The 26,869-nt window shown below is 39.9% G+C and overlaps 1 long non-coding RNA gene across 1 annotated transcript; it reads right to left on the bottom strand.

Annotated features, from left to right (window-relative positions):
* Window positions 1–23,593: 23,593 nt before the first annotated feature.
* LOC138918113 (uncharacterized) lies at window positions 23,594–25,993 on the bottom strand. The gene is made up of 2 exons (XR_011427102.1): window positions 25,824–25,993; window positions 23,594–24,619 (listed from the first exon to the last, which is right to left on the bottom strand). It is a non-coding gene; the product is annotated as an uncharacterized lncRNA (long non-coding RNA).
* Window positions 25,994–26,869: the final 876 nt, after the last annotated feature.

Below are 26,869 nucleotides of genomic sequence, written 5' to 3'. Positions count from 1 at the left end.
ATGTTTGACTTCTTTTGTGTAACTTTTTCATCTTGCTTATTATAGGTTTCTGATTTGTGATTACCAGGAGGATCCTATTTAATATTCTATGTATACAACAGTCTATATCGAGTTGATAGACTCTTTAGGTTGACCTCTTTCTAAAAGCTCTACTTTTTCACTCCCCTCCTCCCACATTTTATGTTTTTCAAATCATATATAGTCTCTTGTTTAGTGTGTGTCTATCCATTACCCTCTTATCATTGAAATAGGTGATTTTAGTACATTTGTCTTTTCACCTTCATATTATCTTCACAGGTAGTTGATCTGCTGCCTTTACTATATTTTTACCTTTACAAGTGATTTTATTTCCTGGTTTTTGTTGTTGTTGTAGTTGTTGTTGTTTTGATAATTTTTTTTTTTATCTCTATTTGTGGTCATTGCTTTTCCACTTAAATAAGTCCCTTCAGCATTTCTTGTAGAACTGCTTTCTTGGTGATAAACTCCTTTAATTTTTGCTTGTCTGGGAAGCTCTTTATCTCTCCTTCCATTCTGAATGATAACCTTGATGGATAGAGTATTCTTGGCTGTAGGTTTTTCCATTTTAGAACTTTAAATACGTCGTGCCATTCTCTTCTCGCCTGTGGGGTCTCGGCTGAGAAGTCCACTGATAGCCTGATGGGCTTCCCTTTATATGTCATTTGTGGCCTTTCTATTGCTGCTTTTAGGATTCTCTCTTTATCTTTAATTTTGGACATCTTAATTATAATATGTCTTGGTGTGGACCTCTTTGGGCTTATCTTGTTTGGAGCTCTCTGTGCTTCCTCAACTTGGATGTCTGTTTCTATGCTCAGGTTAGGAAAATTTTCATCTGTTATTTCTTCAAATAAATTTTCTGCCCCTTTGTCTCTCTCTTCTCCTTCTGGGACCCCTATAATCCAAATGTTAGCATGCTTGATATTGTCCCAGAGTTCCCTTAGACTGTTCTCATTCTGTCTAATTCTTTTTTCTTTTTTCCGTTCTGCTTGGGTGATTTCCTCTAGTCTTTTGTCTAGCTCGCTGATCCATTCTTCTGCATCCTCTACTCTGCTATTGAGTCCCTACAGTGAATTTTTCATTTCCAGTATTGTATTCTTCATTTCTGATTTTTTTTAATATCTTCCAATTCTTTGCTGATGAACTAACTGCATTCATCCAGTCTTCTCCCAATATCTGTGAGCATCCTCATGATATTTTGTTTAAACTCTTTGTCGAGTAGATCGCTTGTTCCTATTTCATTTAGTCCTTTTTCTGAGGGTTTTATCCTGTTCCCTTGCTTGGAAAGTATTCCTTTGTCTCCTCATTATGCCTCTTTCTCTGTGCTTATTTCTATGTATTAGGTGAGTTGGCTATGTCTCCCAATCTTGGAGAAGCGGCCTTATGTATGAGATGCCCTTTGAGGCCCAGCAGTGTGCTTCCTTCTCATCACCAGTCCAGAAGATCCAGGAGCAACCCCTTTGTGGGCCACTTGTGTCCTTCTGCTGTGGCAAGGTTGCTCCTACTGCAGGTACCCAGGGAGTCTAGTCTTTCCTTCCCTGGCCAGCTGTTTGGAAATCCAGCTTGGGGAGCCTCAGCACTGTTTGCTACAAAGTCTATCAGCACACTCCTATTTTAGTTTTCCTCTTAATTGTGTTGGTACCCAGTGTAGCTGGTTGCTAGGCTCAGGGGCTTACAGTTGCTATAGGCCTCAGGCCTACAAGGCTGTTCTCAGTTCTCTTAGGAGTGCAGCTGTATGTGCCCTAGGCACGGGAGCACTCAATTGTTTCAGGCTTTGGAAGGTGGGGCTGATTTTTATGGCTTTTTATGGCTATTTGTGAAGCACAGGTCTTCTGCTGCTCATAAGCCTCACCTCCCACAGGACCACAGACACTGTCAACACAGTGCTGGTCTGAGCAAACTTCTCAACTCCCTGGAGCGTACCCCGATGCTGCACTGTAGAGGGCCCCACCTCTCCACCAATGCCCCCCACAGTTCACCTAGTCCTCACACAGGCCCTGCCCCACAGAGGCAGACACCCTTGCCTGCCTGTAGAGGATCAAGGCACTCAGTCAACCCAGGCTGAAAAGTAGCCTGAGGGTTTGCTGTTAAGTGGGGCCAGTCTCTAGGGCAGGTTGCCTGCCCGGGCTGGACTGGATTAAATCTGTGCTCTAGTGGGCATGGCAGACCCCTGGGCTAACAGGCCAAGGGATGCACCTCAATGGTGCCCTCCGGGGTCTGTGTCAGCACGCCTGGACCAGTTCAGAACAATGGCCTCCACCAATGTCTCAGTCTCTGGAGAGGTCCCTCCTCTCACCAAGATGCCCCCAGAGCCCACCAGATGAGTCTTGTTTCACCAAAGGACTGTCACCCTTCTTTTCGGTGATTTTAGGTTGCTGCAATGAGTGAGTTTGTGCATGGGCCCATTAAGACCTGGGTCTTTTCGGCTTTTGGCCAATAGCTTTTCTAGGGGCATCCTCACTGCAGTTAATAGCCAGCAAAGCCAGACAGTAAGACCCCCGCATCAGTTGTGCTGAGTCCGAAGGATGCTGATAGCAGTATCGCCCCTGCTCCAGACCTCACTCCTCCAGGGAGGGCTGCGTACATTAGGGTGGCTCCTGCCTGGCCAGCTGAGAAGCTCCACTGCTCCCAAAGGTGGATTTTTTCCTCTCCAGCAGGAATTTCTGCCTCTTCTGCCTTAGTCAGGACTGCTCCTTGTTGTGGGGGTTCTTTTTATCCAGTTTTCAGTTTTCTCACCAGGGTAATGTAGGGGAGGAAGACATTTCCTCTACCCTCTCTGGGTTCATCTGGCTGGAGAACGAATTAAATTCACATGAGACAGAATAGCAGGAGAAAATTAAACAAAGCTTTATAACATGTATACATGGGAGGCTCAGGCAAGCTGAGCAACTCGCCAAAATGGCTGAAGCCACCACCTTAAGTATCATCTCAGCTAATGACAAAGGAGATATTGGGGGTGGAGGGGGAGTCGATCATGGGAGATTACCACACAAGTACAGTAAACAAAATGCAGATTTAAGTCCTTGCCTTTGGCATTGATTAAGAGTTTCTAGAGATAAGTTCATACCCCCTTCTTCCTGGTAGAGAGGGAAATATCTTTACAGATGGAGATTTCCTTTACAATGTAAATGTCTCTTACAAAGGCTAAGTAAATTCTACTTTTCAGTTGCTTTCCTGTCTGCAAAGTAACCAGCCTCAAATAATCATGCCAAAGAGACATATCTTGGGGTGGCCAATTCCAGGCCCCCACAGTAATTTTTCCAAAAATAGTAGTAACCTGGTTGTGTTCATGGGAGGAGATGAGTTCAGAGTCTGCTTACTCTGCCATCTTGATGAGATCTCCCAAAGTTTTCTTTAAAGTTTGATTGGCCCACCTATTTTTTCCACATGATTATGGTCTCCAGGCAGCATGCAGCCTCCATTTAATTTTCAAAACTCTGGCTGCTTCAGAGGTAATCTTTGATATAAAGACTGGCTTGTTGTCACTTTGAATTGATATAGGCAACCCAAAATGGGGAATTATCAACACCTTTGTTGCTTCATTCACCCTTTCTGACCTACAAGGAAGGGCTTCAATCCATCCAGTAAATGTATCCATAAACATCAAGAGGTATTTGTATCCCCCAAGGGCCATGGACGTACAGTAAAATTAACTTGCCAGTCTACCCCCAGTAAAGCTCCCTTAATTTGAGTTGCTCTTATCAGGGGGGCTACCAGATTTCTGGTTTGTACTTTGTTCCTCTGGCCATAAACACACTGTTCAGTTATTTTTTCAGTAAGTTCTTTTATACCTGGGTGCTTATGAACTTCATCAGCCATAGGTATAAGGTCTCTTTTCCATAATGGGTAGAATCATAAACACTCTTAAGGGACCCCCCCAAGCTGTTTGTTTGGGGACCCAAATCTTCCCTTGTTGGTTTGTCGCTAACTATTACAGTCTACTGGTAACCCTTTGCAGTGGCTTCCCTTAATTCATCAGGGAAGTATTCTATTCTAAGATAACCATAGATGTCCTTTAGTCTGAAGCAGGCTAGAGACTTGATGAGGGGTCCACACCATCATGGATTGGCTCATAGTTTTGCTGCTTCCTTGATTGAGGCAGGTGGCAGCTACAGTTTTCAAGCTTGGGGCCATCCTTTTGCCATGGTACCTGGGTGCTTAGAGGAATAGGCTACCACTTTTTTTGAAGGGTCCTAACATTCGGGTTAGCACTCCTATAGCTATTCCTTGTGTTTCGTGCACCTATAGATCAAATGTTTTTCTCAGGTCTGGTAAGGCCAGTGCAGGCACATCCATTAGCAAGTTTTAAGCTTATTGAAAGCTTGGTCACATAGCTTATCCCATTCAAAGGGGTCCATTTCTGGCCCATGTTGTTTATCATAGAGAGGCTTAGCAATCAACCCAAAGTTAGGGATCCAAATGCAGTAAAAGCCAGCCATCCCCAAGAACCCTTGTAGCTGCCTACGAGTTTTTGGTGGAGCAAGTTAACATATTACCATTTTTCTCTCTTGAAGAAGGCTGTGTTGCCCCCTTGAAATGATAAACCCCAAATACCTTATGGTCTCTTTAGATATTTGTGCCTTCCCTTTAGACACTTTATGTCCTTACTGGCTAAGAAGTTCAACATAATTACAGTGTTTTTTTATCATAGATTTCCTTAGTAGGGCTGGCTATTAGGATGTCATCCACATACTGTAACAGTATTCGGTTTTAATTTTAATTCTCTTAAATCTCAGCCCAGGATTTCTCCAAAGATAGTAGGGGAGTTTTTAAACCCTTAGGGTAAGATAGTCCAGCAGTACTATTGCTTCTGGTGGGAGTCTGGGTCCTCCCATTCAAAGGCAAATATCTCTTGGGACTCAGGATCCAATGGGATGCAGAAAAAAGCATCTTTTAAATCCAGCACTGTATAGAATCTGCTGTCCTCAGGGAAGTTAACTAGCAGGGTGTAAGGATTAGGTACTACAGGATGTATGTCTTGGATTGCTTCATTGACAGCCCTAAGGTCTTAAACAAATCTATATTCCCCTGTTCCTGGCTTTTTTTTTTTCAGGCCCATAAATTCATTTATTCCACACAATAATCGTATAAAATGGATATCACCCTCCCCTATCATTTTTAAAATTTTTTTAATTGAGTTCATAATAGTTTACATCAATGTGAGATTTCAGTTGTACATTATTTCTTGCCTGTCACCACACAAGTGCTCCCCTTCACCTGCTGCACCCACTGCCCACCCCCTTCCCCTGGTGACCACTGAACTGTTCTCTCTGTCCATGTGCTTCTTCATATTCCACATATGAGTGAAATCATCTGGGGTTTGTCTTTCTCAGTCTGGCTTATTTCACTTAGCATAATTCCCTCCAGGTCCTTCCATCTTGTTGCAAATGGGATGATTTTTGTCTTTCTTTATGGCTGAGTAGTATTCCATTGTATATATATACCACATCTTCTTAATCCAATCATTGATCTATAGGCACTTGGATTGTTTCCATGTCTTAGCTATTGTGAATAGTGCTGCAATGAACATGCGGTACTTATGTTAGTTTGGATTGTTGATTTCAAGTTGTTTGGGTAGATACTCAGTAGTTGGAGAGCTGGATCATATGGTATTGCTATTTTTAGTTTTTTGAGGAATCTCCCTACTGTTTTCCGTAGTGGCTGCACCAGTTTGCATTCCCACCAGCAGTGTGTGAGGGTTCCCTTTTCTCTGCACACTCTTCAACATTTGTTATTTTTAGTCTTAGTGATTATAGCCATTTTAACTGGTATAAGGTGGTATCTTAGTGTAGTTTTCATTTATATTTCCCTGATGGTTAGTGATGTTGAACATCTTTTCATGTGTTTATTGGCCATCTCTATATCTTCTTTGGAAAAATGCCTGTTCATATCCTCTGCCCATGTTTTGATTGGGCTGTTTGTTTTTTTATTGTTCAGTTGTGTGAGTTCCTCATATATGATGGAGATTAACCCCTTGTCAGATATAGGATTTGCAAATATTTTTTCCCAGTTGCTGGGTTGTCTCTTTGTTTTGATCCTAGTTTCTTTTGCCTTGCAGAAGCTCTTTAGTCTGATGTACTCCCACTTGTTTATTTTTTCTTTTGTTTCCTTTGTCTGAGAAGACATGGTGTTCAAAAAGATCCTTTGAAGTTAGATGTCAAAGAATGTACTACCTATATTATCTTCCAGGAGTTTTATGCTTTCAGGACGTATCTTCAAGTCTTTGATCCATTTTGAGTTTATTTTTGTGTATGGTGTGAGATAATCTTCTGCTTTCGTTCTTTTTCATGTGGCTGTCCAGTTTTCCCAACACCATTTATTGAAGAGAATTTCTTTTCTCCATTGTATGTTCTTGGCACCTTTCTCGAAGATTAGCTATGCGTAGATGTGTGGTTTTATTTCTGGGCTTTTAATTCTGTTCCGTTGATCTGTGTGCCTGTTTTTGTGCCAGTACCATGCTGTTTTGATCACTATGGCTTTGTAGTACACTTTGAGGTCAGGGATTGTGATGCCTCCAGCTTTGTTCTTTTTTCTCAGGATTTCCTTAGCAATTCTGGGTCTTTGGTTGCCCCATATGAATTTTAGGATTCTTTGTTCTATTTCCATGAAGAATGTCATTGGGATTCTGATTGAGATTGCATTGAATCTGTAGATTGCTTTGGATAGTATGGACATTTTAAATATGTTTATTCTTCCAATCCATGTGCATGGAATCTCTTTCTATCTCTGTATGTTATTATCAATTTCTTTCAGTAATGTCTTATAGTTTATAGTATAAGTCCTTCACCTCCTTGGTTAAATTTATTCCTAGGTACTTTATTCTTTTAGTTGCGATTGTAAATGGAATTGTATTCTTGAGTTCTCTTTCTGTATTTGTTATTAGAGTATAGAAATGCAACAGATTTTTGTAAGTTGATTTTGTACCTTGCAACTTAACTGTAGTTGTTAATTATTTCTATTAGTTTTCTGATGGATTCTTTGGTGTATCTATATATAAGATCATGCCATCTGCAAACAGCGAGAGTTTCACTTCTTCCCTCCCTATTTGGATTCCTTTTATTCCTTTCTCTTGCCTAATTGCTCTGGCCAAAACCTCTAGTAGTATGTTGAATAAGAGTGGCGGTAGTGGGCATCCTTGTCTTGTTCCTGTTTTCAGGGGGATGGTGCTCAGTTTTTGCCCATGGAGTATGATGTTGGCTGTGGGTTTGTCATATATGGCCTTTATCATGTTGAGATAATTTCCTTCTATCCCCATTTTGTTCAGAGTTTTTATCATAAATGGCAGTTGGATCTTGTCAAATGCTTTCTCTGTATCTATTTAGATGATCATGTGGTATTTATTCCTCATTTTGTTAATGTGGTGTATCATGTTGATTGATTTGTGGATGTTGAACCATCCTTGTGTCCCGGGTATAAATCCCGCTTGATATGATGTATGATCCTTTTGATGTATTCTTGAGTTCGGGTTGCCAAAATTTTGTTGAGGATTTTTACATCTATGTTCATCAGCGATATTGGCCTGTAGTTTACATTTTGTGTTGTCCTTGTCAGGCTTTGGTATCAGAGTGATATTGGCCTCATAGAATGTGTTAGGAAGTGTTCCCTCTTCCCTAATTTTGTGGAATAGCTTGAGAAGAATAGGTATTAAATCCTTTCTGAAAGTTTGGTAGAATTCCCCAGGGAAGCCCCTGGTCCTGGGATTTTATTCCTTGGGATGCTTTTGATTGCTGTTTCAATCTCTTTCCTTGTGATTGGTCTATTCAGATTGTCTGTTTCTTATTGATTCAGCTTTGGGAAGTTCTAAGAGTCTAAGAATTTATCAATTTCCTCTAGATTGTCCATTTTGTTGGCATACAGTTTTTCGTAGTATTCTCTTGTAATCCATTGTATTTCTTTGGTATCCGTTGTTACTTCCCCTCTTTCATTTCTGATTTTGTTTATTTGAGCTTTCTCCCTTTTTTTTCTTTGTAAGTCTGGCTAGGGGTTTCTCAATTTTATTTATTTTCTCAAAGAACCAGCTCTTTGTTTCATTCATCCTTTCTACTGCTTTTTTTGTTTCAATAGCGTTTATTTCTGTTCTGATTTTTATTATTTCTCTCCTTCTGCTGACTTTGGGTTTTGTTTATTCTTCTTTTTCTAATTCAGTTAAGTGTAATTTCAGATTGCTTATTTGGGCTTTTTCTTGTTTGTTAAGGCATGTGTGTATTGTGATAAATTTCCTTCTTAATATAGATTTTGCTGCATCCCATATGAGTTGGTATAGTATGTTATTTTCATTTGTCTCCAGATATGTTTTGATTTCTCCTTTAATTTCTTCAGTGATCCATTGCTTGTTCAATAGCATATTGTTTAGTCTCCACATCTTTGTCCCTTTCTCAGCTTTTTTCTTGTAATTAATTTCTAGCTTTATAGCATTGTGATTGGAAAAGATGCTTGTTATTATTTCAATTTTCTTAAATTTATTGAAACTTGCCTTGTTTCCCAACATATGGTCTATCCTTGAGAATATTCCATGTTCACTTGAGAAGAATGTGTGTTCTGCTGTTTTTGGATGGAGTGTTCCATATATGTCTATTAAGTCCAACTGGTTTAGCTTTTCATTTAATTCCACTGTTTCCTCATTGATTTTCTGTCTGGATGATCTAGCCAGTGATGTGAGTGGAATGTTGAGGTCCCCTACTATTATTATGCTATTTTTAACATCTTCTTTTAGGTTTGTTAATAGTTGCTTTATGAACTTTGGTGCTCCTGTGTTGAGTGCATAGAGGTTTATAGGTGTTATTTCTTCTTGATGGAGTGTCTGTTTGATCATTATATACTGCCCCTCTTTGTTTCTCCTTACCTGACTTTTCTTGAAGTCTACTTTGTCTGATAGAAGTATTGCAACACCTGCTTTCTCTTGTTTGCCATTTGCTTGGAGTATTGTCTTCCATCCCTTCACTCTGAGCCTGTGTTTGTCATTGGTGCTGAGATGTGTTTCCTGGAGGCAGCATATTGTTGGGTCTTGTTCTTAAATCCATGTCACCACTCTGTCTTTTTATTGTAGAATTCAATTCATTTGCATTTAGGGTGATTATTGATATATGAGGGCTTCATGCTGTCATTTTATCACTCGTTTTCCACTTCTGCATTTCCTATGTTTCTCGTCCTGTGTGTTTTGGCCTACCCATTGAATTATATAGTTTTTTTTTTATGATGTATTTCTTTGTTTTCTCATTTGTTATTGTGTATCTGTTCTGCCTTTTTGCTTAGTGGTTACCATGAGGTTTGTATTCAGAATCTCATGTATAAGATAGTCCAGAATCCAATGGCCTCTTATTTCCTTAGTCTAAACCGATTCAGTCCCTATCCTCCTCCCCTCCTAAGTTGTTTTTCTTACATCTTATTCCATCTTGTGTTGTGAGTCCTGGCTTTTTAACTGGTAAAATGGAAATGTTCCATGGGGATCTACATGGCCTGATCAGTTCGTGTTCTGAATGCCTATTGATTACAGGAAGAATTCCTCTTATGACTTCTGGCTTCAAGAGGTATTGCTTTACCCAGGGCCAGTGATCTGTCTGCTTCAATTTTACCCTTACTGGCATGGTACTGGCTGCTCATCCAACCTGTCCTTGTGCTCATACTCCTCAGTTAACTCAATTTAAAACATTTAGGGAAATCTCTTCCTTCTCAGGTGTTGGTGTATCTTGCAATAGGGCCATGAGCTCAACTCCCTGACTTTTAGGGACTTGGACCTCTATTTTATCTTGTTTCCAGCTTATTGAGGCCCCTCATTTAGTATGTCCCTACCTAGAAGGGGAAGAGAATATTCCAGTACATACAGAAAAAAAATAATTCAACATTTTTGACCCTATTTCACTGGTTCAGGGCTCCAGAAAATTTTGGTCTCTCCTTTTCCTGATATTTCTTTTATGTCACACTTTTTCTTGGAAAGTTTTACCTTTTGGACGTTCAACACTGAAAATGTGGCTCCAGTATTGAGCAAGAATTCAACATGCTCTCCTCCCACTGTCAGTGTCACCCAGGGCTCCTCAGGGGAGATATGGATTTGGTTGCCTAAAGCCAACTGGGGAGCCCCACAGCCCTGTCACATCTCATCTGTAATCAAGAGAAGTTGCCATGGCTTGGTCCTGTTCAATCCCTTCCCTCTCTGGGGATGGTTCAGACAATCCCACTGCCAATGCCCTTCCTATCTGCAGTATGTGCATTGATTAGCCCCCACTTTGTTGGGGCTTACTTTTTACCATCTAATCTCTTTTTCATCCTTAGTTACATCCCAGTTTTTGAACATGCTAAAGGAAGCCTCTACTAGTTGTGCAGAATTATTATGAGGATCTATAGCCAACTTTTGGAGTTTCCTACAGATGTCTGGAGCACTTTGAGATGTGAAATAGGTATTGATAACCCCTGTACTGCCCTGGAGCTTGGGGTCCCAATTTGTATATCACCTGAGGCAGGCCTGCAGCCTCTGAAAGAAAGTCAGAGGTGTTTTCCTCAGGGCCTTGTTAGACTTCTCTTAATTTAAACCGGTTAACATGTGGCTAGCTTTTCATGGCTTTGAAAAGCAGACTCAAAAAATTTCCTAGATTTTCTTGATCATCAGGGTCATTGGGATTCCACACCGGGTCTGTCCCTGGCACAGTCTGTTCACTGGGCCTTCGAATTTCTGATCTGGGGACATAATCATTATCTGCTTGTTTCCTAGCTTTTAACAGAACAGGTGACTTTTCTTCACCTTGTGAAGAGGGTAGTTAACAGGTCCTTTGTCAGGTTTCTGATTTCCTCTGGGTCAGCCCTCAATCTTTTAGTGTGTGCCTTCCAATTGTAAGTGAAAGTGTTAATGAACACAAACACAGGTTCATTTACCCACCACACAAGAGGAACCAAAAGAAAACCATGAAACCCCAGGCTTGTGGCAAGGAAAAGGGAGTTTTATTTCAGATGACGTTAGCCAGCAGAAGAGTAAGCATTCAAATTCATCTCCACAAAAGATGGGAGGCAAGAAGTTTTAAAGGTTGTGAGGAATATGGCTGTTTGCAGAGAGGGGTAGGGCAAGATAAGGGAATCCGTCGGTGAGTGTCCTTGGTTGTCTGCCTCTGTGATGGAGGTAGATTCCAGTGCCAGGAAGCTGAGGATTTGGGGCCTGGGAAGCTTCACTTTCTTACAAAGACCTGTAATTAGCCAAGACTTCAGCGTGAGGCCACCTGGGCTCTAGGAATTTGTAACCTTCTATTTGTGTTGTGAGAGGAGGAGGTCAGTGCTCTAATCTCAACGCTAGCTTCATGCATATGTGAAGCTCAGGGATGCAAAGGGTAAAGAAACTGATATTTACATATGAGTGTAATTAAAGAAGGAGGGAGAAGGGAGGGGGCTCAGGAGTGCCAAGGGTTGGATGACCACAGACCACTGGCCACATCTCCTTAGATGAAAGTTTTGGATCTGCTGATGTGACATTCCTGAGGAATCTAAGAAAACATTATTTATTTTCTTATCAGGGAGAGAAGGAACAGTTTGGGCAGAGGGCTTGAATCTTCTGCTAACAAGTTATACTCTCTGCTGGTTATTGATTGGCTTCTAATTAGCTTGCCCATGTGCAATTCTAAGCATTTCTCCAAAGCACACTGTGAGACTAAGATGGGGGTGGGTTTAGACATGGAGTCTCTCATGCTAACTCTATCTCAAAAGGGCTGGCACCATCCCTGGCTTTAGAAGCCTCTATGTACTGGCATAATGCTGACAGGTCTTCTGGCTCCAGCCTAGCCTTGCTGTTTAGCCCACAGTGAAGCAAGTGAGCACTGAGCCCCCTCTGCCACCACCGCCTCTGGTCATGGCACTGGGGCTGAGCTGGCTGGAGTGCAGGGCCCCTGAACCCAGGCATCCACCCACCCTCAAGCCACCCCTTCCACCACCACTGCTGCTACGATGGCTATGGCTACTGCCTGTGGCCGTGACCCAGTTCTCAAGGCCACTGTGGCTGCTGTGATAGGGCAGGGGGTACTGGGCCACCCCACCCCTCACTGCATCCTGAATGCCTTCCCCTCTGTGCCACCACCACTGCTTCCAAGAGCACTGTGGCAGGAGAGAGCCTAGAGAAGGGTGGAAAGTGCTGGGGAGAACCCTCGCCCATACTCTAGGGTCTTTTCTTATGGTCTGTTTCCAACCTCCCAGTGGTAACTTATACTTTGCCCAGAGGAGGTTTAGCATGCTAGTAGACTAAAACCAGACCCAAGCTGAGTAACTAAAGAGAAAGAAGTATGCTCAAGGAGGGGAACAGAGAAAACTGGTGGATGCTGGGTTTTACCCAGGGGATGCCAATAAAGAAAGCAAGGAAAAGAGGGGGATATAGGAGTCTGAAAAGCTAGACTTCAGAAAACAAGATCAACATCAGGCATCCCTGACCAAAGAGACAGACTCAGAAACTCCAGAGGGGCCTGAACACACACAAGACAGATTTAGTGACTCCCGAGGGGCTTGAGCTCATACATCATCACTCCAGGACTTCAACCTCCAGGAATGACTAGTTGAGGGTCAGATCGCCCCCATTTTACTGGACCCAAAGCATTCGGCCTCTCCAATGGCCAGGTTATGCAATCCCTTAATTCCTTAAACCAGGCTTAAATAACCTTTCTGTGACAACTAAAAACTAATTCTTATAGCCATGCTTTGGGGTTGATGCCACTTAACTTCCACTGAGGGATCTTCTGAGCAAAGTGCCTAGTGCAGTCGCTGGGTCTCCTAATGGGGCAGTGATGTCAAGCTGACATCACAAGCACCAAGAAGGGGGTCTTCCTCATGAAGTCCAATCCTCACTCCCTGGTATTGTGAATGGGTTAGCCTGAGAATGCTGCTGTGGCCCATTGCTCCATCCATTGGAGAATGGGGTGGCCAGAGGACTGAAACCTCAGAGGGACAGAGATCCCTTCATGGTTGACAAATTTTATCAAACCAAATTGGGGCCACTTGGTGAGTTGAAATCAAAGCCTTCACCAGAAGTGGTTGTCACACAAAGTAAAATTTACTTGCAGCAAATAAAGGATACCACAGGAAATCCCTTCCAAAGCTGTGGCACCCCAAGCAAGGAATGCAGGGGCCTTTTATTTCAGATGGGGAATGAATATTCAGGGAAGTTCAATCATCACATGTAGGGGTAGGTATAAGCTTGCACAGGTGCATTTGGAAAATATACTTCCACATACATTGCATGTTATGGTAATAAAGGCTAAGCTCCTCTTGGGATGGAGATCTTAGCATTAAATGAAGGTAATCTCTTTGGCACTTCTTGGCCTGTCTGTGCAGATGTTGCTGTTATGGTGGGTTTGGACTAGTTCAGGGTAGCTGGTGATTGCATCTCTCAGCATAACTAAAAAACGATTTGGAGAAACAGATGAGTGCTTCCAAACCCTCCTTTGAGTTACTTGGGGCAGTTGATTGGTGACATCTTCACTATGAGAATCTGGTAAGGCTCCTGGAGGCAAAACTCACAAAAGTTTGGGTCCTCTGGAATTTTTAAATCTCAAACTTGTCCACATTCTGCCTCCAGCAACTTGTCAATTACAGTTTGGGTTTTCCTATCCTTGCATTTCCTGTAACCTGGTCCCCACAGAGGTTTCTGCTCCAGTATTACTGCTCCAGTAAGTTTTAATTCTCTGTATCCAGCTGTCTCTCTCTTCAATGTTGGAGGCAGTGATTTGCACTCTGACCTCAATTCTCTGATGGATCTAAGAAAGAAGGGTTGTTGATTTTCAGTTGGTTTAACTTTTCTTCCTATTGTATAGATAAGAGTAATGTCTTCCAAGCTCCATAGATGCCATTGCAAAAAATCATTCTTTATTTTGGTGCCAAAATTATCCCAAAATTGGCCAGTGGGAGCCCATTCAATCTGTTTCCTATTTCATTTTCACTTATCCCTTATTTTTGTGAATATTTCATTCCTTTCCAGCAAAAGATGCCCTAGGCTCATCTTGTACTTTCCCTTCCCAACCTCAATCTTGTACTTGCCCGCCTCAATCAATCATTTCTCTAATTCAACACTTGAGACTTATCATCTGCTTCCCCATTATGTGTCTGCATTTCTTTTCTCCACTACTGGGAAACCTAGGCTCCACAACCTCAGTACATTTAATCGCATGCTCAGTCATACAATACATACAAAAATTTCAGAATTGCTACACTCACGCCACTGCAAAAAAATTAACTAGTCAAGCAGACTTAAAAATTCTTTGCAGTTACTGCTGTCTTTTTCTTGAGTGATGGTATATATTAAAACTACGGTGTTCAAAAATTGCTTGAATTTGTTTATTTCTTTTATGTGATTTTGGTATTCATTTGAAATACAAATAGGCTCATTTATTACTTTGTTTTCAATTTCAAAGGTTTTTTCCCCATCCTTGTTGATTTAACTTTATTTTTTAATATATTAAAAGTTCCAAATGAAAACTGTTCAAATGTCACCCTTCTATCACTTTCACTCTATTCCCTCCCACTCCTGTAGTCAACCATTTTATTAGTTACTGGTTATCTTTCTTTTGATTGTTTTTCCAAGCCAGCAGAATACCGTTTTTGGCTTGACTTCTTTCTGATTTCTTCTGTGTCTGATCTGTATACACTTTTAAAAGTGCTGACCCTGAGGGAACTCTCCCTTTTGATGATCTTATAGTCAACTAATTAGGGACCTTAATTACAGCTGGAAGACCCCCTTCAGCTTTGCCGTGTAATGTAACCTCATTAAGAGAATTATATCCCACCATATTCAAAGGTCTTGGCCACATTCATGGTGGATATGAGTTGTGTCCTTGGATCTAACCATAGCCCACATCAGCTGAATCACACTTGGAACACTTGCAGGACATTCATCTTGTTAAAAAAATGACACTTATTAATGATGGTAAGGATGACTTTGTTCAAGGGAAAGACTATTGCAATAGGTATAGGGACCACTGCAATGGAGTTTGGAGTTGGGGAGAGAGATTGAGCACAACTCTGAACACAATAAGGGCAAGTGGGAATTTATAGCCAAGGAGCAGGGTGGGGGTCAGTGGATGGAAAATTATGAAGAGGAAACATCAGGAGTAAAAGGAGCATTCTGGCTAAAGCAACCTAACAGGATTCTTGCAAAAGGCAAGTCAGAGTGATCAGACATCACCGGAGGATGGTCGAGGATGAGGAACCTGGTCAGATATTGAAGGTGAAGGAGTATAGAGAAAGTGATTTAGGAGGACTGTTGCCAAAATTGGAGAGTGCGGAGAGGAACAGGAAGCCCATGTGGAAATAAATGAAGGAAAGTCTCATTTAAAATGGAGTCAGGAAACCCTGAAGGGGGCCCCCTTCATGCATGTATTAGTCACTGCAGCGTGTGTAACCAGTACGAAGAAAGAAGATAACAAGGTCTATTTGTATAGAATTCTTTGTATAAAATTCTTTCAGTCTCCACTTCTTATCTGTGATGATAAGAATGTTAATTTTCTTCTGGACAAAGGAGGACATTTTTCACGTGGGAATTTCGTCTCCTGCTTTAAAAAGAAAGGAAGGAAGATTCCTTCAGCCCCAGCAACAATGCACTAACCACCGCTTGCAGCCTTTAAGAAACCACCACAACCTCAAACTCTTGTTCTCCTCCAATGAACTTTTATTCAAAACAATCCTCCCTAATTTCCTCCTAAAACCCAATGAAAGCTGAACTTCCCTTTGTCTCTTTGGATTTGCCTATGGTTTGCCATAGCCTGCTTCTTATGAATTTCAATTTCTCTGCTATTTCCAAATAAGTTCATTAGTTTCAGAGCTTGGCTCAATTTACCTCTTTATTTAGCTTGACATTACATGGTGATCAAACGAGACAAAACAATGAGGAACTAGCAACTCTTGAGATTGTGTGAGGTGCCCACTTGAGTCCTTTGTGCTCTTTGTTTCTGTGAGTCATCTTTTTTCTTTCAGTTTAGGAAGTCTTCTGTCAGATTCAATCTCCTTCCCTTTGGTTAAGCTCTCCGACTTTATTCAGAATCTGTTTTTGTTTTTGTGAATGCTTCACCCTTCCTGGTGAGTATTCTTTTGTTTTCTATTTCTATTTATTGAAGCTCCCCGGTAATGCCGCACATTTTGTTCCAAAAGGGGGAAGGGATATTATTCCTTGTGTTTTATAACAGCTATTGAAAAACAGAGCCCCTCAAAGAAAAGGTGTTTTAGGGAATCCAAAGGCAAAATATGTTCCACCTGGTCTGTGGGCCAGGATCTTATGTCTTTCTTGAAATGAGTGAACTTTGGATAATTTGGAGTTGTAATGGCCATTCTGGAGAAACTTAGATAAATCCTCCTTAAGGGGCACCCTTAAAAGAGAGAATTCAAAACCTCTCAGAGGCAACAGAATTCATTCTTTCATTGGTATGCAGAACATTTGAAAAGACAAAATGACTCCAAAACAGGTCTAAAAGAATTCTTAGAGCATGCAAATAAAAAAAGTCTTTAGTAAACATCTTGGCCATCTGAGAAGGTAACCTTAACTTAGTCCATTTGCTAGAAACACAGTATGGATCCAACTATTCTTTTGAGTTTTGAACTTGAGACATGACTAAAATTTTTTAAATCTCTGTGTTGTCTGTATGTCTATGTATGTACATCTATCTCTGTATATATTTTTCTTCCTCCAGATGGTATTGCTAAAATTAATTTGTAAAGAGCTCTACCTAATTGGCTTAAAAATTTAAACATTTATATAAATTAAGAATTCCTAAAACTGTTAGAAATATAGAAACCAGCCCTAATGTTTTTCAAGTTCGTGTGATCTTGACTAATCTTTAATAAATAAAAGCTAGCTTAAGTTTGTTGGTTTAATAAAACAGGCATGTATTCAGAATTATAAATATAAATTCAGAATGTGATGCAAACATACTTTTTCTACCTGGGTTTACTAGTCAGATAAGCTCATGCTATTTCTGCTACAAAATTTGTCAACAAGAAAAAGAACTTAAGATGATGGTTAACTATTTAGTGTCTAATCCAAGCATAATTGTCAAAAGCAAATAATTTAAATAAGTGTAGATAAGATCAAAGTTTATGCTAAGTTAAACTAAATAAAGTATATTCATTGAATATCTAAATTATTCCTAAATACAATAAATGTTAAATACTAAACATAAGTTTATCTACTTTTGGCTTTTTAATTTTTACAGAAAGACAAAAGATATTTTGGTCTCCTAATAAACACATTTTATGCCACATTAAAAAATATTATGAGGAAGAATATACTTCTAAAAATTTTGAAATGTATTTATAAATTGCTAATCTACTACAGGATGCTAAAATATGAGAGTTCACAATTGCCTGCTTCCTAGTTTTCACTGGAAAGCAAACATTACACATAGTCTAAAAAGATGGAAGAAGAGCCGAAAATACAAAGTGGACCAAAGAGAAAATGTCAGAACACTTAAAGTAATGAGCATGAATTAAGTCTGCACGAACTGTGTGCACAATTCAGACAAAGCCATAAGCACACCTTTGAAAAAGTAGAAGTAGTGGAACTCCAATGAGAGTTTCTCCTACTGTGGAATGATTTACTTACAGTCCTTCTCATCCTTCCAACTGTGGTAACAGACCATTGGTGAGTTATAATTAATATTTATTTAAATAGAAAATATACATGTTATCTATATTTCTCTAAATAGATAAGTGGGTAATATATATATTCAATTTTATCTATATTCATAGATTTATTATAGAATTATTTATCTATATATAAATAAAAGAATAATTATATAAAGTACAAAATAGAGGTGTATACTGAAAATAGGAAATACACGTCAGTTTATTAAACTTTTATTTCAATTACTTTTATTGTTTTATATGAAGGTATGTGCTGAGTCATTATACATACTCTTTTTTTTGAGTAGATATTTCAGTTTTTGCAGGGAAAGATTCACCCTGAGGTGCATCTGTTGCCAATCTTCCTCTTTTCCTTTTCTGCTCCCCGAAGCCCCAGGACATGGTGGTATATCCTGGTTATAGGTAGTTCTAGTGCTATGTGAGCTGCCACTACAGCATGGAATGGAAACTGACAGACGGGTGGTGTGGTTCTGTGACTGGGGGTGAACCCAGGCTGCCAAATTGGTGAGCACCAAACTTTAACCACTAGGCTATCAGGGCTGGCTTTACACTATATTTCTTAATGTGGAATAATCCAACATGTTTGAAAGCCACTGCTCTTATACTACAGTAAGTTGAGCAACAAAAGGCTCTGTGTGGCCAGTTTAAAAAGCCTGTACAAGAACAACCACCCTTTCTGTCTCATACACGCACAGTGATAACTCCTCAAGGCCAGGCTATAATCACTCCTTAATAGGCTCATACTTTGTTGCTTTGTCTTCTCAGATTTATACAGCCTGGCAGCAATCTTTATTTAAAATAACTTTCTCCATTTCTTGTAACTTCATGGATGGTTGGGATGGCTTCCCCGATATCTATAGCTCTGCCATCAATTTAGAAATTCTTGTCCCATCTTTCAAATTTTCATGCTGCCTACTCAACTTATAGCAACCCTCTTCACAATAATGTGGGGATCTTGCTGCCCCTACCTATTCTATAATTTCCAGTCTAGCAAAGCAATGTTAGAATAACCCTGTAGACACAAGTAAATTTCATATGGCAATTTCCAAAAACCATATGGTTTATTTTAACCATATTATGTAGGAAGAGTTTACATATATTTAAAGTAACGCACATGCAGTTATGCTATCCTCTAAGAGTAAATCTATAATTATTCTGTCACAACTGCCTTGCATCACTTCTTTTCTAGATAAACTTTGTAAATTTTTGAAATTGAGAAAATGATTATGAATGAAAAGTAGGCAAAGAAAGTAGGATGTGTGTTTTCAATAAAAGAAGTATGAGGAATGAAGATGCATTTTTGTTCAAGGAAAAAGGAGAATAATTTTGTCCTAAAATAAAGTGATTGTTCCAGAATAAGACAGAAAAAGATAGGATAAAACCAAAATGGATGTAGAAAGTTGTAGAAGGTTTGTGGAAAAGGAAACTTGAGAAAGGAATGTTATGTGTGGTCAAGCTAAGATTGGAATAGATTTATTTAAATTAAAAAGAAAAAAAGGGAATTTTAATATCAAAAATACACTGATGCAAAGTTAGAATTCGGTTTTCTCTCTGTTAGGACAAAATTTTCTTAGATTACTAGTCTGCCCTTGGTTAAAAAAAAAAACAAACAGTTTTCCTTTACCTTTAGTGTAATCTGCCTAGGAAGCGAAGATTCTGTGTCTTATGAAAATGTTTCCTGTGCTCCATGTTATCTTTATCAGAGCTTTGATTACTTAGAAAAACTAAGTCTTCTCAATATTAAAAGAGCTAAAGCTTTTCACAATTGTATGACTTTCTGTATTTGCCTTTAAAATCTTTTGTCACTTTAGTTGAATGGATAGCTAAGTATTGCTTCACAGTGACCTTTTTGATCAAATGTTTTAAAACCTTTTCTTATTTTTGACAAGCTTCCCAAGAATCAAATTATAAATAAAATCTTCTTGACCTTGAACTAACTTTGGAATTTTCCAGAGGGCCTCTGAAACATCTCAAAAGATTTGTTCTTTCTCCTTATAAAAGAGAGACATTACACTGATTAGGTTTATTTGGTATGTTAAATTATATAGGAAGCATTGTCCAATAAATTATGATAAATCTTTTTTAGGTTATATTGTATGGATGAATTTTATTAATATAAGTATTCTAGAAATTATATGAAATTCTTAAAATTATGATATAATGTTATCAGTCATAATTCTAACACTTAAGGTATTTTATATCACAGAAATAACTTGTCCTTGTCAATTGCATTATAATAAACTCTCATCAAATATTTAACCATTGCTCTTCTTAACTGTTTTGAAACTTACAGACAGTTTTAGTGTTTTACTCTGATGCTTTGGCAAAAAATTTCCTGCAAAAGTGCATCATCTTCAAAGAGATTCTTAGAAAATACTTTGACAAGTACTCTAGAACATAGCTTTTTGATAACTCTTAAGATGATAAGACTAAGCTAGGTGGGAACCTCTAAAACCCTAATGTGAAACTGGTTGCCTTGATATTTTGTTTTCCATATTTAAAGGACCCTTTTTACTCCTCTCCTTTAAGCTATCTATAATTTGGTAAAGTGTATCTTTGCAACAAAGCTTGAAGCGTTTATGTTTTTCTCCCTACCTAATCCTTCCAGAATTCTCAAACTCTTATTAAATATCCTTATTTTCATGACAAATTATGTCTTTGCATAAGAATCTGTCGATAAGAAGCTGTTCTCCTTATGACAGTTTGCCCAATGCATGAGTAGCCCTTGCTTCCTTTGATCCACCGCTGACAAGAGGGGATATACTTCAGTTTTGCAAAGGTCTCATCAAATCCATAGAGAATAATCATACTTTGGTGAAACAATCTTTCTACAGTGTGGTCTCAGGAGACAGAAATACCAGACATCATAATCTGCTGCCCACAGCTTTTCTCTGCTGGAAATGACAACTTCAGAAATCTCCCCTCCAACCTTGCTGGAAGGAATGTGTCAGATACTATTAACCAACCCTTGAATCACCAAACTCCAAGGAATCGACTCTGGAATTCATGTGTCACATCTAAAGAAAGCACCAAATCTTGACTAGAGCTGCACATGGACTGGTAACCAGAAAGGGATGATTTCCAGGAATTAAAGCGGATGACAGCAGAAGGAGACAGCTTTACCAAGGTTACTGAACCAGGCCTGTATACCTTTTTCTCACTGTTGCTGTTTCACCTTATTTTCTCCCCCACTTTCTTGGAAAGACAATGCTCTTATCTTTATCTCCCAATCTATTCCCTAAAGGGGAAAGCTCCAGGTTTGCTTCTGTATGGAGACATTTTCTCCCATAGGCTGGAGTAAGTGCCAATGAATGCATGATCAGAAATCTCTCCCTAACATTTGGAGAATTATCCAATTCCTGGCCAAAGCAGGAGCAGCCCAACAACAATCACTTGACTTGTTGGCTAAGGAATTTTGGATTTTTGGGAATTGCATAGCCCTCGGTTAGCTACTTGCTGAGCAAAGAGGCATTTATGTGACAGTAAATATCACTTGTTGCACATGGATAGGTTTCTCTAAAGAAGTAAAAACCCAATTGCATAAAATCATAGAACAAGCACATTGGCTACAGCAAATTTCATCTGACAATATGTGGTCCTTTAATCTCTTTAGCTGGTTATCTTCAGGTTTGGGCTTCTAATTTAAGACTGTTATACAAACTGAGATCATTATTCTGATCCTCATCTTATTTTGCATAATTATTTTTAAGCTTTGTACTTGTTGTCTGTCAAATCTTTGCAAAGTTATGCCCCCAATAGCATGATGTTAGCTCAGCACTTTGAGAGAATCTCCAATGCTTACCACCTTGACAAGATATAGACTTTATATGGTATGTACCTGAGAGCTCTCCCTCCTGCCCTTCCTTGTTACCCAGATATGGCCTCAATGGTTTCCAATTGCTATGCACTTTCCCTCTGATGTGGGACATGACAACCAGGAAAATTTCTTCCTGGCACCAAGGAACAAAAACCTCTAAATATGGACAACCTGATTCTTGATCAGCAATGCTTTCAAGGAAAGATCTTGATGAAAGGGGTAAATGTAAAAATAAATAAAGGAAAATGTCATTTAAAGTGGACTCAGGAAGCCCCGAAAGGGAAGCTCCATGCATGTACCACTCATTGCTGCCTGAATAACCAAGAGAAAGAAGGAAGAAAACAAGGTCTATTTGTATAGAGTTCTTTGTATAAAATTCTCTCGGTCTCAACTTCTGATCCATGATGATGAGAATATTACTTTTCTTCTGGTACAAGGGAGGACACTTTTCACATGGGAATTTCATCTCCTGCTGTTAAGAAAAGGAAGGAATATCTCTCCCTGCCCAGCAACAATGCACTAGCCATAGCTTGCACCCAATAAGAAACAACCACAAACTTGAACTCTTGTCCTTCTCCAGTAAACTTTGACTCAAAACAACCTCCCTAAATTCCCTCCTAAAACCTAACAAAAGCTGACCTTCCTTTTGTCTCTATGGACTTGCCTATGGTTGCTGTATCCTGCTGTTCTGAATTACAATTCCTCTGCTATTCCCAAATAAACATTATTTTTTGAGGTTGATTCAGTTTACTTTTATTTAGATCGACACCCAAATGGCAGGCTTAGTTGAAAAAGAGCTCAGAAAAGCCTGATAGGAGTTGTTCAAGGAGAAACACTTTGTCAGTCTTTACGCCTCACAAACAGCTTTTTTAACTTAAACTATTTTCAACATAAGAAGAAAATTCAGCATTTAATGTAAGTGGGCCTCACAACTCTAAGACTTTATCTTGCATTTGTTGAAACATTCAACTTGAGTGTGATAGAGGCAGCCCTGCTCCATTGGATACCAACCTTCCAGATGAATCTGCTCCCAGAGACTGGAATTTCATTGAGGGGAAGGAAGGACAGAACCTGAGGAGGCCAGGGCAGGGTAGGAAGCCCAGGCTCCACTCATACTGGCCCCACCCTCTCAAGACCCCCCACCCTACTCTCACGGTTTCCTGCCTCCCAGGAAGCAGTTGCAGGAAGAGTTACTCTCTGGGGATTGAGTTTCCTTCTTTCCACTTCAAAACTGCCCTTTGGGGTACCCCCATTCCGTGTCCTGCACACCCTGGGTGTGTGTGGGGGGATTGCTGTGGATGTTAAAATCCAAGCCCCCACCCATCCTGCTGGCTGAAAGCTCAGCCCCACCGTGAGATGCTTCCAGGGGGTTCTCTTGGCTACAAGTTTCAGAACTGAGTCCCTTTCTGTTAAAATCTCAACTTGGCCTTTCTAACTTTGGCCATGTGGATGCCACCTGCTGCCTGGCTATCCTGCTTAAAGCCCTTCGTCATCTCCCCTCTCTGCTCTACTCCCTGTGAAGTCCCCACTCTGGAGGTGGATACTCTCCCTGGTCCCCAGCCTCTCCCCTCAAGTCCCTGGACAGCAACCACAGGATGCCATGCCCTCCCGCATCCTAGGATTCTACAGGCCCCAATCCCCTTGGGAGATGCTCCCCCAACATCCTCCTCCTGCAGCCAGGCCCTACTACTCCCCAATGTTCTCCTTCACAGTCATCCCTCTTAGAGGCCCCTGAACTTGGACTGGGGGAGGTGACTGGCCCCTGTCCTTTGACACCCTGTGTTCTGTTCCAAATTCCATCCAACTGACTGGGCCCACCAGGGTGTGATTATATTCCCATTGGCCCACTGGAAAGTGTGACTTCCTGGGTAAGGTACATATTAATTTCATCCCTGTGAATGTCTAGATGGGATAGGAGATGAGAAGAAAGGAGACAAAAAAGAACCAGAGAAATGGAGTGAGTAAGGGAGAGTTGGGGAGAAACAGATGGTAAAAGAGAGGATAGGGGATGGGTTGGGTAGAGATGACTTGGAAAGGCACAGTAAGAATGAAACAGCATGACCTAGGAAAGAAGCAGAGGGAGAAATGAAAATAGACAAAAAGGGGAATCAAGCAGAGAGATGCAGGAGGGCAGAATAGAGAAGAGGGTCTTGATCAACAGTAGCAACATGGGCGACATCCAAATTTATTAGACGCTGTGATGGTTAATTTCATGTGTCAACTTACTTGGGCTAAGGGATGCCCAGATAGCTGGTAAAACTTTATTTCTGGGTTTGTCTATGAGGTTGTTTCCAGAAGAGATTAGCAAGTGAATCAGTTGACTCAGTGAAGAAGATCGTCCTCACCAGCGAGGCTGGGCATCACCCAATCCATCAGGGCCTGAATAGAACAAACAAGCAGATGAAGGGCAAACTTGCGCTCTGCTTGAGCTGGGACCTCTGTCTTCTCCTGCTCTGGGACGTTGGCACTCCTGGGTTTTAGGCCTTTGGACTCAGACTGTGACTTACACCATGGGCTCCCCAGGTTCTCAGGCCTTCAGGTTGAACTGGGGCTATACCACCTGCTTTCCTGGGCCTGCAGCTTGCAGATGGCTGAGGCTAGGACTTCTCAGCTTTCGTAATCGTGTGAGCCAGCCCACCTAATAAAGCTCATTCTAGATACCGTATATATCCTATTGGTTCTCTTTCTCTGGAGAACACTGAATACGGATGCCATTTAAATTTCCAAATTATTTTTCCCTTTACATTTATTTTGTCAGACTCAGATTGATGTCTCAATGCGTTTCCGGTCTTTTTTATATGTTGAGATATTGTTTAGTGCTTAGTCGATGATTTTATGTACTTTAATCTGTACTTGGTAAGGATATTGATTTATTTTATATTAACAGACAAGCGTAGGTTAACCAGATAGTCTGATATTCAACAGATTTTCTTCCTCATGTTATCCGTTAGATTGATGGGCTGTGAGCTAAAGTCTCCAAAGAAGCATATGTTCTCTTCAAGTTCCTTTGGTCCTGTCTCTGCAGATGTTGAAGAATAGGCTGAGTTGACACGGAACTTGAAACCAACAGAGATCATCTGTTCATGGTGAATCAACTGCTCAGAGTTATTTTCATAGCTAACCCTCTTTCATGTTTTCCAGTGCCAATAATGAGGTCTTCTTAATTGCATATTTTTCACAGTTTAATGTGATTTTCTGGAAAAAAGCATTGAAATGATTGAGATCAATGTGATTAAAACCAGGAAAGAGAAGTCTCTCTCACTCAGGAGTATGAAATGTGGTCCGGAATCTTTAGCCTGTGCTAGTTACTCTCTACTGGCTTCTCCTACTCATCTCCTTGCCTGACTGAATATACACATAAGTCACAAGACTGGATGGGGGGAGAAAAAATGTTTTTCCTCAAATTTTTCTTATTGTGGTAAAATACACATAACGTTTACCATCTTATCCATTTTTAAGTGTACAATTCAGTGGCGTTAAATACACTTATAATGCTGTGCAACCACCACCATCAGCCATCTCCAGAACTCTCTTTATCTTGTAAAACTGAAACACTATATCCATTAATCAATAACTACCCATTCCTCCCTGTCCCCATCTCCTGGCCACTACTGTTCTACTTTCTGTCTCTATGATTTTGACTATTCTAGGTACCTTAGAGAAGTGGAATCATGCAGTATTTGTCTTTTTATGACTGAATTACTTTGCTTAGCATAATGTCCTCAAGTTTTGTTCCTATCATAGCATAATTCCCTTCCTTTTCAAGGCAGAAAAGTATTTCATTGTATGTATAGACCATAGTTTGCTTATCCATTCACCCATTGATGGACACTTGGGTTGCTTCCACATTTTAGCTATTGTGAATAATGGTGCTATCAACATGGGTGCATTTTATTTAAAATCTCTTTTGTCTAATATTAGTATAGCCATCCCTGCTCCCTTTTGGGTGGTATTTGTGTAGAACATCTTTTCTATACTTTCACTTTCTATTTGTATCTTTCTATCTAAAGTGAGTCCCTTGTACACAGTAAATTGTTAAATCATGTTTTTTAATCGAGTCTGCCAATTAAATAGTTTGATCCACTTACTTTTTTTTTTTTTAAAGATTGGCACCTGAGCTAACATCTGTTGCCAATCTTCCTCTTTATTTCTTTCTCTCTCTCTCTACTTCCTTCCTTCCTTCCTTCCTTCCTTTCTTCTCCCCAAAGCCCCCCAGTACATAGTTGTACATTGCAGTTGCAGGTCCTTCTGGTTGTGCTATGTGGGATGCCACCTCAGCATGGCCTGATGAGTGGTGCCATGTCCATGCCCAGGATCTGAACCAGCAAAATCCTGGGCCACCAAAGCGGAGTGTGTGAACTTAACTACTCAGCCACAGGCTGTCCCCTGATCCACTTACTTTTATGTAATTACTGCAAGGGAGGGACTCGCTTCTATCATTTTGTTATTCATTTTCTATATGCCTTAGCACTTTTTTTGTCCCTCATTTCCTGCATTGCTGTCTTCCTTTGTGTTTAGCTGATTTCCTGGAGTGAAATATTTAAATTCTTTTCTCATTTCCTTTTGTATACATTCTATAGGTGTTTCTTTGTGGTTACCATGGGAATGACATTTAACATCTTAAAGTTATAATACTCTAATTAGAACTTATAGCAGTTTAACTTCAATAACATACAAAAACTCTGCTCCTTTACAACTCTGTTCCCACACCTTTCAGTTATTTATATCAAAAAATTACATCTTTATACATTTTATGCCTGAAAAGATAAACTAATAATTGTTTTTAAATGCATTAATCTTTTGATTTATATATAAAATAAAACATGGAGTTACAACCATGGTTATAATAATACTAGCTTTCAGATGAATAGTTGTTTTCAAAATGTATTAGTTTCTTAAATCACATAGAAAACAGAAATACAGTCAAAAATCATTGTTACACTACTAGTGGCCTTTATAATTGACCATATATTTACCTTTATTGAGATCTTTATTCAAATAGATATGAGTTATTGTCTCAACAGTGTATTTGAACATGCAGGCCTCTCTTGAGCATTTAATTTGGGGCAGGTGTCATGGTAGCTGACTCTCCAGACTTTTACCTGGGGATGCCTTCCCAGAACAGCTGGGACAATCTCTCTCTTCCATTCACAAAACTGTTTTGTTGGATGTAAGATTCTTGATTGACAGTCATTTTCTTTTGGCACTATGAATACAGCAGCCCACTGACATCTAGCCTCCAAAGTTTTTAATGAGAAGTCTGCTGATAATCTTATTGAGGATCACTTGTTTGTGAAGATTTTCTTCTCTCTTGTTGCTTTCAACATTCTCTCTTTTTGTTTTGAAAGTTTGATGGTGACAAATAAAAATGGCAAGCGATAGGATATATTGGATAATATGAGGAAGCCATTTGGTGTAAACCTAATGTGGCCTGACCTTGTCTTT

Source organism: Equus caballus, chromosome 16, assembly GCF_041296265.1.
Source record: "Equus caballus isolate H_3958 breed thoroughbred chromosome 16, TB-T2T, whole genome shotgun sequence".
Taxonomy (NCBI): Eukaryota; Metazoa; Chordata; class Mammalia; order Perissodactyla; family Equidae; genus Equus; species Equus caballus.
This window is presented reverse-complemented; position numbering and strand designations above follow the sequence as displayed.